Below are 13,938 nucleotides of genomic sequence, written 5' to 3' on the forward strand. Positions count from 1 at the left end.
ATCATCAAAATTAAACGAAATAAACATTTGAAATATATGAGTTTGTATGTAATGTATGAATATAATATACAAGTTTCACTTTTTAAATGGAATTACTGAAATCAATCTACTTTTTCATGATATTCTAATTTTATGACCAGCACCTGTATATTAGTTCCTGAGACCAAAAAATACACCTTGAATGGAAAAATATGATGCTATTTTTGCCGTTGTTAAATTCTTACTAAGAATAATTTACGCTGATGTCAAATGTAATGCACTGAATACATCAACCTGCACATTCTAGTGTTTTTTGTGGCAGTTTAAAAAAATTTAAGTGGGAATCCTTACATTTGTGAAGTATGTTTTTGTTTGTTTGTTTGTTTTTTGCAAGCATAGCTCCTACCCTTGAAAAATGGTTAATTTTTTTTTAGGCTAGAACACTTTGCTCCTTCTTCACTTTACATCAAAAATGGATTGGGACACCCTACAGCTCTGCATAACAGGGCAAAACATAGGAGCAGGACAGAAAGTGAAGGATTCACTCCTTTCACCCAAAGTTTTTGAAAAGCAAAATTGAAGAGTAAAAAGGTACTCCACCCAAAATCAATTCTGAGCCTAAAACAAAAAAAATAAGAATAAAAAAAACGTATATTGAGTTTTACGATAAAAGGCACTTTCTAATCATCCCGCGCCTCTGTGTTCTTCTTCATCCACGGTTGCAGGTCATCTTGATCTCATTCATATTTCATGTGTTCGGAAGTGGAAATGTTGCAGATGAATAATACAGGCAGTGGATGACCTCAGAGCAAACACTTTGCTTCCTTTGCATGAAGTTTTCCATGAACGGCGCAGCACAAGCGCACATATTCTGAGCGGATAAGAGAGGGAGTCTTTTCTGCTGAAGAGAGACAGTTCAAAGGAGCCAGTTCATGCAAATGATGACCGGAGCTATCATGTGATATGAAGCCTTAGAATAAAGATAAAATGCTCTGAAAGGACTGGTGCTTTGAAGTGGTATAAGTGATATCCCACTGAGAAGTGTAAGTTATTATGTTTGACACTGTAGCTCTTCTAAATGGAGTATTTTTTTCTCCGATGCAAGTTTATTTTATTAGAAATGTTCTTACCTCATGGTTCTAACAAAGAGTACTCATCCTTTTGATTTCTTTAGTTAGCGTAAAAAAGTGCAAATTTTAGTCTGACAAGTTCTGTGGAAAGTTTAAGAACTATAAATATCTTACTTCTTGTAGATAGATCTTTGAAGGAACTCAATTTGGAAGAATAAGAGTTTAATTCTGACTGGATTGATGAACTAATTGCTAGTCTAAGCGGAGACAAAGTGGGACAAGGTGTATTCCTATTTGCTTTCTATAAGAGGTAATATATTAATTATTAACCCCACTTCAAATGATCTAAACTATCCCTTTATTAACTCAAAAATCCTTTTGGTTCAAAACATTTCTTTGTAGAACAGCAAAAAAGAAATTGTGTGTGAGATTCAAACGATCTACAACTGCTTTGTTGCCTCATTTGGGTATCTGATCAAATTATCTGTTGTCGTTATTAGACTCAGCATGTCAGGCGCTCATGTTTTATTGATGAAGCAGCAAACCATGTAATTACCCCGTGATCAACGAGGAAAACAAGCCCTGATGAAAACAGGCGCAATCTTAATAACTCTTAGCATGTGTGTGTGTGTGTGTGTTTGTCACCCAATCAGCAGAGCGCTTTACTCTCACGCCACAGCCATCGACTGATGGAGGGTTATGGATCCCACTCAGCTTGTTGACTGCATCCATAACAACGGCTTCACTGAGCCAACCGTCAGAGCAGCAGACATCAGCACACAGACTCCTCTCAGGTACCGTATTAAATGGCAGTCCATCTCAGATCTGGCAGCGTCTGTGTTGCGCTGTGGTGATTACAACCCCACGAGACAGTTTGGGGGCTCTGATCTTTAAATGGGAATGTTGGACGAGCACGTTTACGAAGTGATATATCGTGGAGGAGGAGAAATGAAGCGATCGCGACTCTGCTCCGCGGCACGGGGTGATGGATGACAAAAACAAAGTCTCAACTCATAAAAACAAAACAAAACAAAAAAAAGCAATGCCGAACCGGAGACACAGAGACTAACATAAAGACAGGATGTGACAGGTAGGAAAACTAAAACACTCTGCTGGCGGAAGAGGCACAGAGAAATAATGAATTAGTGTTTTCCAGATGAAGCTTGTTGCCTGAAGCAAAGCTCTGATGTTTTATTTCAAAGTAAAATCCTCTAAATTCAGGGAGTTCAAAAGTAGCTGCTAGCCTGGTGAAAAGGTTATAAAACCTTCATTCAGCTGTATTTTAGCCCACTACTTTTCGTTGATTGACCAAAAATATTTTATGTTTGTTTAGAAGAGTTCCTGTGTTATCCCTGATCTGTATAACGATGCAAAATGAAATTTTATTCACAATAAATGGAGATTTTCCTCCTTCCCGAGTTTGTTTTTGATCATTTTTGTCGACCCATGGGCGCAGCCATCTTTGAGTAAGCAAGCAAGCATGTGCAGTTATTGTAACACCATCACTGATTGGGCAAGAGTTCTCGTTTATCTGTCGAGGCTTTTTGATTGGTTGATGATGTGACACTGTGTCGTTTGTCAGGCAGTGGATGACAGAATATCTGAAAAAAGGAGGGACAAAAAGGGGAAAGTTGCCCCTTTTAGTTTTGTTGCATTATGTATTAAATAAAGGGCCATGTTCTTAATGTGTCATTTTGTGGTTTATTTAGTTATTTGCACATTTGGCATACCTCTCCTCCTAGTGGAGTGGATTCTACAAACCAAGAAGAATGCCAAGACAATCTATTTCAACTCTCCAGTCAATATGTTTTTATTCAAATCTATTTTACAAGATTACTTACTTCAGGTTTACTGCTTTGGGAGATAGTTCCTTGTCTTGACTAAATGAATTCTCCATCTGATTCTCTGAAAACTCTCCCAGTCACAAGTTGTTCTCAAAAACTGCTGATGTTGGACTCTTCAAACACCCTCCCAGCCTTGTTCCAAATGCCAAGAAAATGCATTTCTAATGTTCTTCAGCTGTGGCTCCGTGGTTAGAGGCTCTGTCCTCCAATAAGAGAGTTGGAGGTTCACTTCCACCAGTATGCCACATCGAAGTGTTTTTGAGCAAGACACTGAACCCCTAATTACCTCAGATGTGCCCCATCGGTGTAAGGATGCAATCTAAGGAACTGATTAGACTCTATAGAATGATTTATTCAGATTAGCTTTGTAGAGAGTGCTGCATGAATGAGTGTGTGTGGATGCTGAAATAAGGGTGAAATAAGGGCAGATTGTGTTGTAAAAACATTGCTCTACCCAATGGATGGTCAGCCCCCTACTTCTTCTAAATAGCCTCCTACTCCTGAAACCTTTGAACCTCTTGCATATTTTTTGTCTCGCCAGGCTTTTCAGCTTCACATGGTCACACTTCCACTCTGATTTGAAAAAAAACATGCGACTTGAAAATGGTGACGCTTAAGACTCAGCAGTCAGTCTTGCTCCAGAATAGGAATAGGAATAGAATTTGTCTTTATGTGCTACAATACAACCAAGAGTTGGTGGAAAGCGGGAGAAACTTTTTTTAACCATGTCTGGAAAATTTAGAGATGTCCTGTTATGCAAGTGGAGTTCCTTGGCAACTCAAAATTCTAAGAAAATTGAGAGAAAATAAGAAAAATTTTTGTTGCAATCTCTGCATCCTGAGTGTTTGTAAGCAGTGAGCTGTGTGGCTACATTTTCATTGGCAAATTTTTGAAAATCCCAGTGTTTCTTTGTGAGAAAGGCTTGCAAGCCTGTATTCCATGTACATTATTTTGTTGCCCACATCACAACTACCATGGCAGCTGCCTCCATGTTTATTATTTAATCTACTGCAGCACACTTTTGATCTGAAGATAGGCAGATTTAGACCACTTTTTAATGATTATTTTTTGTTATGAGCATGTTTTTTTCAAGCTGGACGTTCAGGGCTGTAGCTTCAGATGTTTCCTGTCGTAGAAGAGCTCGCTTACATGCATCAAACTTTTACTCCAGTGCTCTTAAAACAAGTCCAAGACCGGTTTTAGACACCCACAATGACTCCGACTATTTTGAGGAAAAATTTGGCACACAATGTTTTGAACATGTTCGAAAATCAAGTGACAAGCTTATGCGCCATGATGAACTTTAGAACTCCAGTGAACGATTTGAGAGATTTTGGAGACTCCTTCAGGAATGGAGGTTCATCAGTTTGTCACCAACAGTTGCAGCCCAGCTAGATACTGGCCCAGAGACAAAATGTGTCAACAGAGCCAGGGACGACTTAAAGCTAACTTACACAGAGCGATTAAATATAAAATATTTTTCTTGCCACCGTTTATCCCTTTGATGACAAAAATGGTAGATACAATAAAGCACACATCATGAAGTCAGAGAGGTTTGTGGTTTTGTTTTGGACCTTGCTTCATCACATCTTGCACTCAATAATCCAGCTTAACAGGCTGACATTTTTGTCTAAACAGAGAAACAGAAGCACGCTGCATAACCTGGCTGTCCTGGATCTGCTGCACATCCCTGAGTTCAACCATAAGACAATGATAAAAGGAAGAAATGTCCGAATCTCAACGCCTTTAACATCTGACTCAACTGTAGCATTTCCGCCACCCATAGACCTGTACAGCAGCTAGATATGGCTGGAGGGAAGACATTACAGACCACAAACCCTTCCAGATTGCTAAAAACAACAAGTCCCTCAGCTCCTTGGGGCATCAGGAGAAGTGATGGGTGCTGCTCTCCTTCCAAGTGTTGTTTGATCTCGCAACATGTCAGCAACAATGTTTCATCAAATCATCCAGACCAAAACAACAAAAAACATTGTTTCATTTAATTTTCTACTTTTCGTTTGAGGTATTCTGAAATTAGTTTATTCTTCATCCTACATTACCCTCTTTACAGATGAAAGAGCTGAAACTGGGAATTTTACTAGAAAATATCTCCCCAGGCAAATAAGTGTACAAATACAAAGGTACAAAAGTAAAAAAATTCAAGGAAAACCAAGACACCTAGAATCATGCAGATTAGCTCTCTACAATGATGCAATATGACAGCGGTCAGGTTTAACAAAAATTAGCACGTGCGCGCACACACACACACACACACACACACACACTTGTCCCCACTGTGGTTTCCTGAGCCGGATGTTGTTTCTCCAGGGGATCATAATGTCATCAGCAAGAGCATCAACTACATAAACCAAACCTCAACAGTCTGCTCACATTTATACCCATATGCTCACACACACACACACACACTCACACAGTGTCTGACCTCATTCCTACAATCTGTCTCCTGGGAAAAAGAAAATAAATGTAGAGGCATAAGACAGTTAAAAAAAAAAAAAAAAAATGATACCAGGTGAAATGAAGTGAAACAGCACTTGCAGAGATGAATTCAGTTTAGGACGTTAAAGGGAGTGAAGAGGAATATCTGATAAAGGCCACAGAGGACGAAGACGAGGAGAGGGGGTCAGTGGCGAGGGAGATAAGCGGAGGTAAGTTAAGGTCGGTGTGGGTATCAATCTCTGGAGCAGTGTTAATACATACAATGAGGGGAATAAGGCAGGAGCGGATTTGCCGGGCAGCAGATGGTTGTGTGAGTCACTTCATCACTGGGAATGAACAGAGACGGGGGGTGGGGGTGGGGGGGTGTAAAGGTGAATGGTGAAATGAAAAACAGGTTGATAAAAACAAAAAGAAAGAAAGAAACATACTCATGTATCTCATTTAGGCACTTTTTTTTTCTTTCCTAAGACACATTCTGATGTGTCTTGAATAAAGGGAGTAAAAAAGGAAAGTGTTTCATTGATGCTGTGATGATCTTTGCAGAGAAGATGAATAAGTAAACAAAAGCCTAAAAAAACAACAATGTATCAAATGGCCTGTGTAAAGTAGATAGATGCCATGTACATTACATTTAGAAACATCAGGACTGTTATTTAAACTGTTCAGCCTCAGGATGATTACAGGCTGATTGTGGCTGTGAGCAACATTAGCTTCTGGAGGCAAAACTGTTTCATTAACAACAAGCCAATAAGAACAGCACATAGTACTTTTTCTGTAATAATGCAGTGCAGGTGACGAAGAGAAATTTGACGAAGAAGCTGAAATTAAGTTGTTACAGTGAAAATGGTCAGAACAAAAGCTAAAATTAGCTAAATAAAAGCTAACACCTAAAAACAGCAACACAGTAGCAAAAAGCCAAAAATAGACAACCAGAAGCTACAAGCTAATATAAGCAAAACAGTAGCAAGAAACTACAACCGGCAGAACAGTAGCTGGAAGCTAAAATTAGCTAAACAGTACCTAAAAGCTAAAGAATGAGCAGAGTATGCTGAAGAAGAGTTCAAAGAGCAAATTATTTCAAGGGTTTGAAGAGTTCTCTGTTCATGAAGAGAAAAGATTGTAAATAGAGGTAAAGGTTCTGAACGAGCTTATCGTTTTGATATACGAATGGTTAAAATAGCAGAAAGTATGCTGAAGTAGTTACGGTCCAAATAACCTATGGAAGAAACTATAAACAGGAAAACAATAATGTGAATGCTGACTCAGCATTAGCACAATACTACAAAAAGGAGACAAAAAGTAACAGCAGTAACAATAAAGTAACACTATAATGGTGCTGTTGCAGATTGTTATTCTGCAAGTTTCATTTGATTAAACTGAATTAACTTTTCTTTTTCAGCTACAGTAGCTCCACATTTTTTGTCTGATTGGGGCTTTTGAGACACATACAGATGAATGTGCAGAGTCTGACTTGAGGATTTATCTGAGTAACGCAAAAGTTTTTTTGTTTTTTGGTTCACGTCTAATCTGAATTTAAGCAAACAGCTGAGAAAAACGTGAGATATCACAAATATCTAGAAGTCATGTAAGATCATTCTTTTCTTGATATTTCATCAATGTATTAATATCTTGCTTAGCAATGACTTTCACAAAGTCTTGTGTACAAGGTGATTTATTCATAGTAATAATATTAATCCCCCGCCTCTCGCACAGTGACTGCTGGGGATAGGCACCAGCTCCCTGTGACCCAGAATGGAGAAGCGGGTAAAGAAACTGAATGGATGGATGGATGGAATAATATTAATCAAAACAAAAAAGCTGGAATGGCAGCAAAAATACAAAGGAACAAAGCAGACACGGAGAAGAACCAGACAGGGCATAAAAGCAAAATGACTGACTGATGACAGAGTGAGAACTGAGAGAATATATAAGACTGGAACCGATGAAGTGAGTGGTGACAGGTGACATTAATGATTACAGAGAACAGGTGGGAATGAACTGAGGAGCAGAACCGACTGAGGAGGAAGTACTGATGGAGAATGAAACACTGGGGAACAACAGAACATGGAACAACAGAACACAAAGAAAGAAAAATGTCTGAAACAGAAAACTCAAACTACCAAAAAACACAACCAAAAATCACCAATCCTGGCACTGTGACTCTGCTTAAAATCTGCTCAGTGAGCAGCAGAGAGAGGCAGCAGCAGCTGTGAACGTGTTTTCAGATGCTGTGAACATTTAGGCCAAAACATTTCTGTTGCTGTTCGGCCATTCGTGTACACAACAACAGCGACTGGATTCTATGGCACCAAAGGTTTTTGAAGCCACTTTTTGGAAACGCCCGGCATCGGTGTGAAATCGCACATGCGCACTACGGAAGGCTGCAATCCACAACCAAGAGTGCTGGTTGTGCTCCTCACCCTTTTCAACATGAAGAAGCAACCCAACCTCACTGTCGGTCCAAACAAACATCCGTGTAGTCACCATTTTGGATGGAGCTGTCTTCATCCTGTAGACTGAAGTGTCTATATGCATGCGAGTGTCGTTGAAATACAAAAACCACAGCGGCAGCTAGTGACCTGGCATGAAAACTACAGCACGCTCAGCAGGCACAGGATTATTATTACGTGTAACTTTTCCCCGATCAAGTTCAGGAAATCTCTAATATTTCCAAGAGCTAGTTTACGTGTAAAAAGGGACTTCTTAGAGAGAACTTTCAAAACATGATGTTGCTTCGGAATTTCCCTCCGAGTAATCCCTGCACGTAAAAGTGAAATTCCAGCACGAACCTTGTGTTTACGTGATGTGAATGGTATTTTTTATGATGCTGCAGTTATAAATGGGGATTTTAATAGAGCAGAACAACGGTGTCAGAGTTCTTTTATAGTGACGGTGGAAGAACGCGTGGATGCTTTATAGACTTGTTTAACTGTCCGCAGATACATAAAAACTATGAATAACAACAGATTTACTTAAGATATGTACTGTATCTATCAATACACATTATATGTGCTAATAAAATGTTCTCTGCTCATCTGCCAGCAGCTTGCAACTGAATCAGGTACCTGAAAGTTAACAAACTTAGATTTAAAACAAGGCTTCAATTAATTACTTTGAAACTAGGCTTTTACTTCAATTAATTATGAGCACACACATTAGGTTGCTTACTGCTGCAGCAGTGATGCAGAAGGGAAGGTTGTTAACACAAATGTGCAGTCGTCATGCTCCAGCTCGGATGTGTACATGCATAAGAAACCTGGAAATATCGTTTTGGTGATTTAAATCCAATTGTTGGCTTCATTCCCAGAAATACTGGGCATCATGTCTTCGGTGTCTTCAACAAAATTGACTAAACCATTGCTATGTGTGAGCTTTTACCATCATTTGAATTCAAAGAGCTTTCTGTTTCAAGGAATGATCCCAATCTTGCAGAATTGGAGGGGCTGACTGTGGTTGCTTAACTGAGAAGAAAAAAAATCTGAGTCAATAGGATAAGAAAAAAAATACAGACTTTGGATTCAACTTTATGTTCTAACGGTGCAGTTCTTTTCCTGGATCAATACTGAACCTTGACCTTTGCCGAGGGGTGTCAGTGATTTCTAAAAGTCTATTCTGTTGGCTCACTGTCAGCGTTAACAAGGACCCATCAGAGGTACATCAAGGTCTCGTTATCGAGCTACTGGCTCTTGCAGGCGTCTACAAGGATCTGTGTCTGCTGGAGCCCTTCTGGATGTCATCGCTTGACTAACACCTTCTTCGCCGAGTGGGCGAGCAAAGGAGAGGGAGAGGAAAGCGGGGAAAGCCCCCCCGTGTTCTTTTATCTCGAGGAGTCAAGGACAAACTTGCAACTGTACGGGAGGAGAGGAGAGGTTATTGGATGAGGATCCTGGAAGGCATCGAGGAAACGGCAGAAAGGGAGAAGAGCCGGGACGGGAGCGGTGAGAGGGGGAGCGCTGGAGGGGTGGGATGATTATCGGCGTGGTGAAAGACATGGGGGGAGGGTTTGGTGTTGGGAGTGGAAATGAAAAATGAAGGTGAGCCATTGATCAACTGTCACTTCGGTTTACAGGAATCTGACTAACAAGCATCAACACTAATAAGCTGTATGAAATATGTCATCTGTATTTACAAACGAGCTGCGAGCAGAATCTATCATGTCTGCAGATTTAGGTGATGCTTATAGTTTGGTTTTTTTGAATTTTCAAAGTACATCAAGAATGTATTTATTTTTGCCCAGTTTTTCCACTTGGTTTCTTAGTGTTCATGATGTAATGAACCTGTTCCCTGTACCTCACAGAAAAACACAGCCGATATGAACATCCAGACTCAGTGTTGTACCGTGTGTATCATGGTTTGAGCACAGATGATGCAGGATGATGTGCAGACAGGAGTGACTGGTGCAGAGAAGTGACTAACGCCGCTGTTTCTCTTTAAGTGTCAAGTAAATTTGAACCAGATAGGTAAAATGTAAATAATTTTTTTTAAAAATGCACCAGAGGCATTTGTTTTTTTTTTCTGGTTTAGGTAGTGTCATCAGCAGGTATTTGCTGCCTCAATGTAGCTGTGATAATAAAAGTGGAAATTGGTGAGCTCACTAACCAGAAACAAAACAAGGAAAGGGTCACATTGATGGAAATCCTCAGGATTGTTTATAAAATGGCAAAAATCGCCTCAAATGAACTAGCTTCCGTAAACAAGCTTTACTTCAAAATAACAACAAAACAAAACAGACAGACAGAGATAATTTTAACGTGTTACCATTATTTCAAACAACGTCTAGTCTTATAAACCTAAACTGAGACCATCAGATGTTATGACTCATTAAATATGACTGAGACAGGCTGCTATTGACTCCGCCTGCTCAGGTTGTTGCACACATTTAAGAGGACTCTGATCTTTGTCCTGTCTGTCACACTGGACGACAATCCTGCTATGCTCTCCACAATCTATAAAACCTATTAGAATGCAGCTGGATCCCAGCACATTTTGAAATCCTTCAGTATGAAGGCAACCATGACACTGCTTTGCTCTTATCACCAACTAAGGTTTTCCTGCTATTTACCACATCAAGTCACATTGGAAGTCAGCAGCACGTTCCCAAGATGATACTACCACATTCACCTACAACTAGCCTGAAGTGCATGCTGTTCCATTTCATTTTAAACTTAATAATTAACACTGAAGGCTCATGACTTAGTCACCAAAACTGAAAGCTTATGCTGAGTTATGCACTCTCAGTTCAGCTTGAACCATGCATGAGTACTCCAGCCATGTACAGAGTCCAGGTCTTTGAATACAGAGAAGAGAAGAGGAAAATTGATTGGTGACACTGTCTGTATCTACATATCTCTGTGAGAGTCATTCACACAAGTCACAAGCCAAAAAAAACAGCACAGCCATTATTCAAACTGTACATACAATCAGGTTTGTCAGGTTAAGCTGGGCTTAAATAATATATGGATTTTGATAAAGTTGAGCATCAATTTTGTACCTTTGAAATTTACAGTGTTTAAAACATTGTCTCCATGAGCTGATTGTTTGGCGTCAAAATTTTTATTATTTTTGGTTTTAGACAACAAAAATAAAAAAAACAAGTGAATCATAACAACCTGACGAGGGAAACTGGCTGTATTATAAAACAGTATCCGTGAGCACAAAGTATGAGAGAGAAAAACTGAGAAATGAACGCTCGGCTTTAACTTGTGTGAACTGAACTTTGAGCTAGTTTCAGCACTGAGCTCTGAGAGTCAAACCTGACATCTAATGTTGGGTTTCACTTCACTACCACCAAATAAAAAAAGCTCCACAAGAGCCGACCACATTCATCTGCATCCTTTTTATCTTTTTTTATCAACGGCGGATGAAAATTGCTAATTACATACCCCAGAAAGCCTTTTGGTCCTACTAACAGAGATGATTAGCCTCACATGAACCATCTAAGCCTCGAGTCCAAACCTCTCCCTTCCCACTCGCCTGCATCAATATCTCTATGCAAACCTGCTTATGTCAAGTCAATTTATTTTCCAATTCCCCGCTGGGTGAAAGAGCGCCTCTCACTTTCCCTTTGCCCACCATCCATCACTCTACAAGTCTCTATTTTCTGCTGCTCCTCTGTCACTTCATGGATGCTCTTGTCTTTTATTTGTCTGTTTTCCACCCTCGGTTGAAATTGTATCTGGTGTGGCGTGTGTAGCACGCCGACTTCCTCCACTTTACCCAAGGCAGGTGAATCAGAAGGGGCAGACAAGAGCAAACAGTTCTGTTTCGGTCTTTAAAAGCTGAAATAATTAATTGAAGAGGGGAGACATTAAGCAGCAACAACAGATTTATGTGAAACGGCTCAGTCTCAGTAATCACTGTAGCCTCTTCTGGCTGGCTTGGCTAACTCATAAACTCCACACACACACAACCTGCCAAAAACTAAACAGACAAATAGAAACGAGATTATAGCAAAAACAGAAGCTATGGTTGTCATTTACCTTAAGATTTATAGTTGAAGGGGACAATGCATATACACTGAGCAACCTTAAGAATATTTGGCTGTTGATCTTCCATGTCTCTCACAATTTTCAATTCACTACCTCTACCACAACTTTAAAATCACACCTGCAAAGAATACATGAAAATGAGGTCGATAGGGAAGTGTGCTATGACCTTTGGTAGTGGTATATTATATGGTGTAGACAAAATTAGCAAAAAACAGATAAACAACTGATTCTGACAAAACGTGTGAGAAAAATCCAGACCTTTTAGGGGCTCTAAGGCTCAGGCACACTTCACAGTGGAAACATCATTTAAAGTCAAAGAAAGTTGGGACTGAACTGAAATTCATATACCAAAGGTTTTGGTATATGTCTATTATGTGATACCTTAGTATATGTTTTGGACCAAAACACATACTAAGGTATCACACAAGTGTATTTACATGAATTAAAACAACAAAAGCAACATTATAATGTACATATAAATGCACATATGCACAAGTGCTTCCTGAACACACCGATACTTACAAAGACGGAGGTCTCCCAAGGCACCAGCCTGTAGGACACATTTAGCGTTTATAAGACCTGTTTTCTTTCTTATTTTTCAAAACTTTACCGGAGAAACTACGTCAAAGCTTGTTTTATGGTGCGAGGACTCACTACGTCACGTATTCTTAAAGTACAATATAACAAAGGTCGGATGTCTCACTCTGATTAGAATTCAAAACCAAACATTCTAACAGATTTTAGCATAAATTTTCTTAAACTAATTATTAACTATGAACTTATTTATTACCCTGTGTATGTAACTTAGTCACGTAATGAACTTATTACTGTCTTTGAATAAAAGGCAGCACACCCGCGGCTCGACTTTTCAATCAGGCGAACTTTAGGACAGACGGATGTGACATCCCACGCTCCGGCGGCGGGAGGCGGTGAAATGTAAACACAGCTGCATTCAGCAGCTCAGGGCGCAGGAGAGGTGCGCCCTGAACGGTCCCATCTCTTGTACTGAAGAGGAGCTACTGCGCATGTACAACTTTTAACGAGAGTCTATGGACAAAGATTTTTGCGCCCCGAGGCGGAAATACGTCACCAATCAGACAACATCGAAGAATGAAACAACTTTACCTACCATTAACTGTAAAATATTTACCTTATACAACTAAAAATATATACACATATATTTCGAAATATTTTTAATGTACTATTTAATTTTCATTCATTTTTTTTACGTCTTATTCAAGGTAATGTGAGTGGTGGGGCGGCGCCCTAGCGCCTTCTATTGGCCAGCCCCCACTGACCAAAACTCTCATTGACTTCCATTGATCTCAGAATTTTCTCTTAAAATCTAAAAGGTTTGTTTTCATTTGTCATATCTTCAACATAAAACACTGTGAGCATAAAAATTCATTTGCGTAATGACCAGACTTTATGCCACTTACAGTTAAACATATTTTTAATACCACCTATAGTTTTTCCACACAGTGACTGTTTGTTTGAGGGCTTGATTTTTACTCTGCGTCTCTGTCTGCCTGTCTTTTTAAGAGTGCTGTCAGGCAATGAGACAAACAGCTACGTGGTTGCCATGGTGACCATAATGATCCACTTGCAGCAGCTTTACCATTTCATTCAGTACTGGTTCTCTTTACACGTCATATGAAAAAGGAAAAAAAAAAAGTCTTATTTTATTTTATATATATATATATATATATATATATATATATATATATATATATATATATATATAGCAACTACATCATCCAGCCTTCCACCTCTAGTTTACATATGAGGTCACAGAGCAGGCTGGTTGATATTCATGATGCTCCAAGATCAGCAGCCACAAACACAAGGGGCTGTACCGGCTGCAGAGGAATACACTATCGACCAACCAGGAATTCATCAGCCACAATAATTAATCTTGTGGGAAGTGAATCTTTCAGCGTGAGCGAGTCAGTGAATCTCTCCAAGTGTGCCTCAGAGAGAAACAGGCCGAGACTACACGATAATATTGAAGATATCTTTCAGTCTGAAGAGCTCTCGCGCACGCCCAAACGCACACAGACGGACCACACACACACACACACACACTTACAGACAGAGTTT

At 39.5% G+C, this 13,938-nt stretch overlaps 1 protein-coding gene across 2 annotated transcripts in view; it reads right to left on the minus strand.

Annotated features, from left to right (window-relative positions):
• The window catches only part of si:dkey-91i10.2 (uncharacterized protein LOC555224 homolog), a 69,728-nt gene that overhangs the window by 29,467 nt on the left and 26,323 nt on the right, over positions 1 to 13,938 (minus strand). The window lies entirely within an intron of this gene.

This window comes from Kryptolebias marmoratus, linkage group LG6, assembly GCF_001649575.2.
Source record: "Kryptolebias marmoratus isolate JLee-2015 linkage group LG6, ASM164957v2, whole genome shotgun sequence".
NCBI lineage: Eukaryota > Metazoa > Chordata > Actinopteri > Cyprinodontiformes > Rivulidae > Kryptolebias > Kryptolebias marmoratus.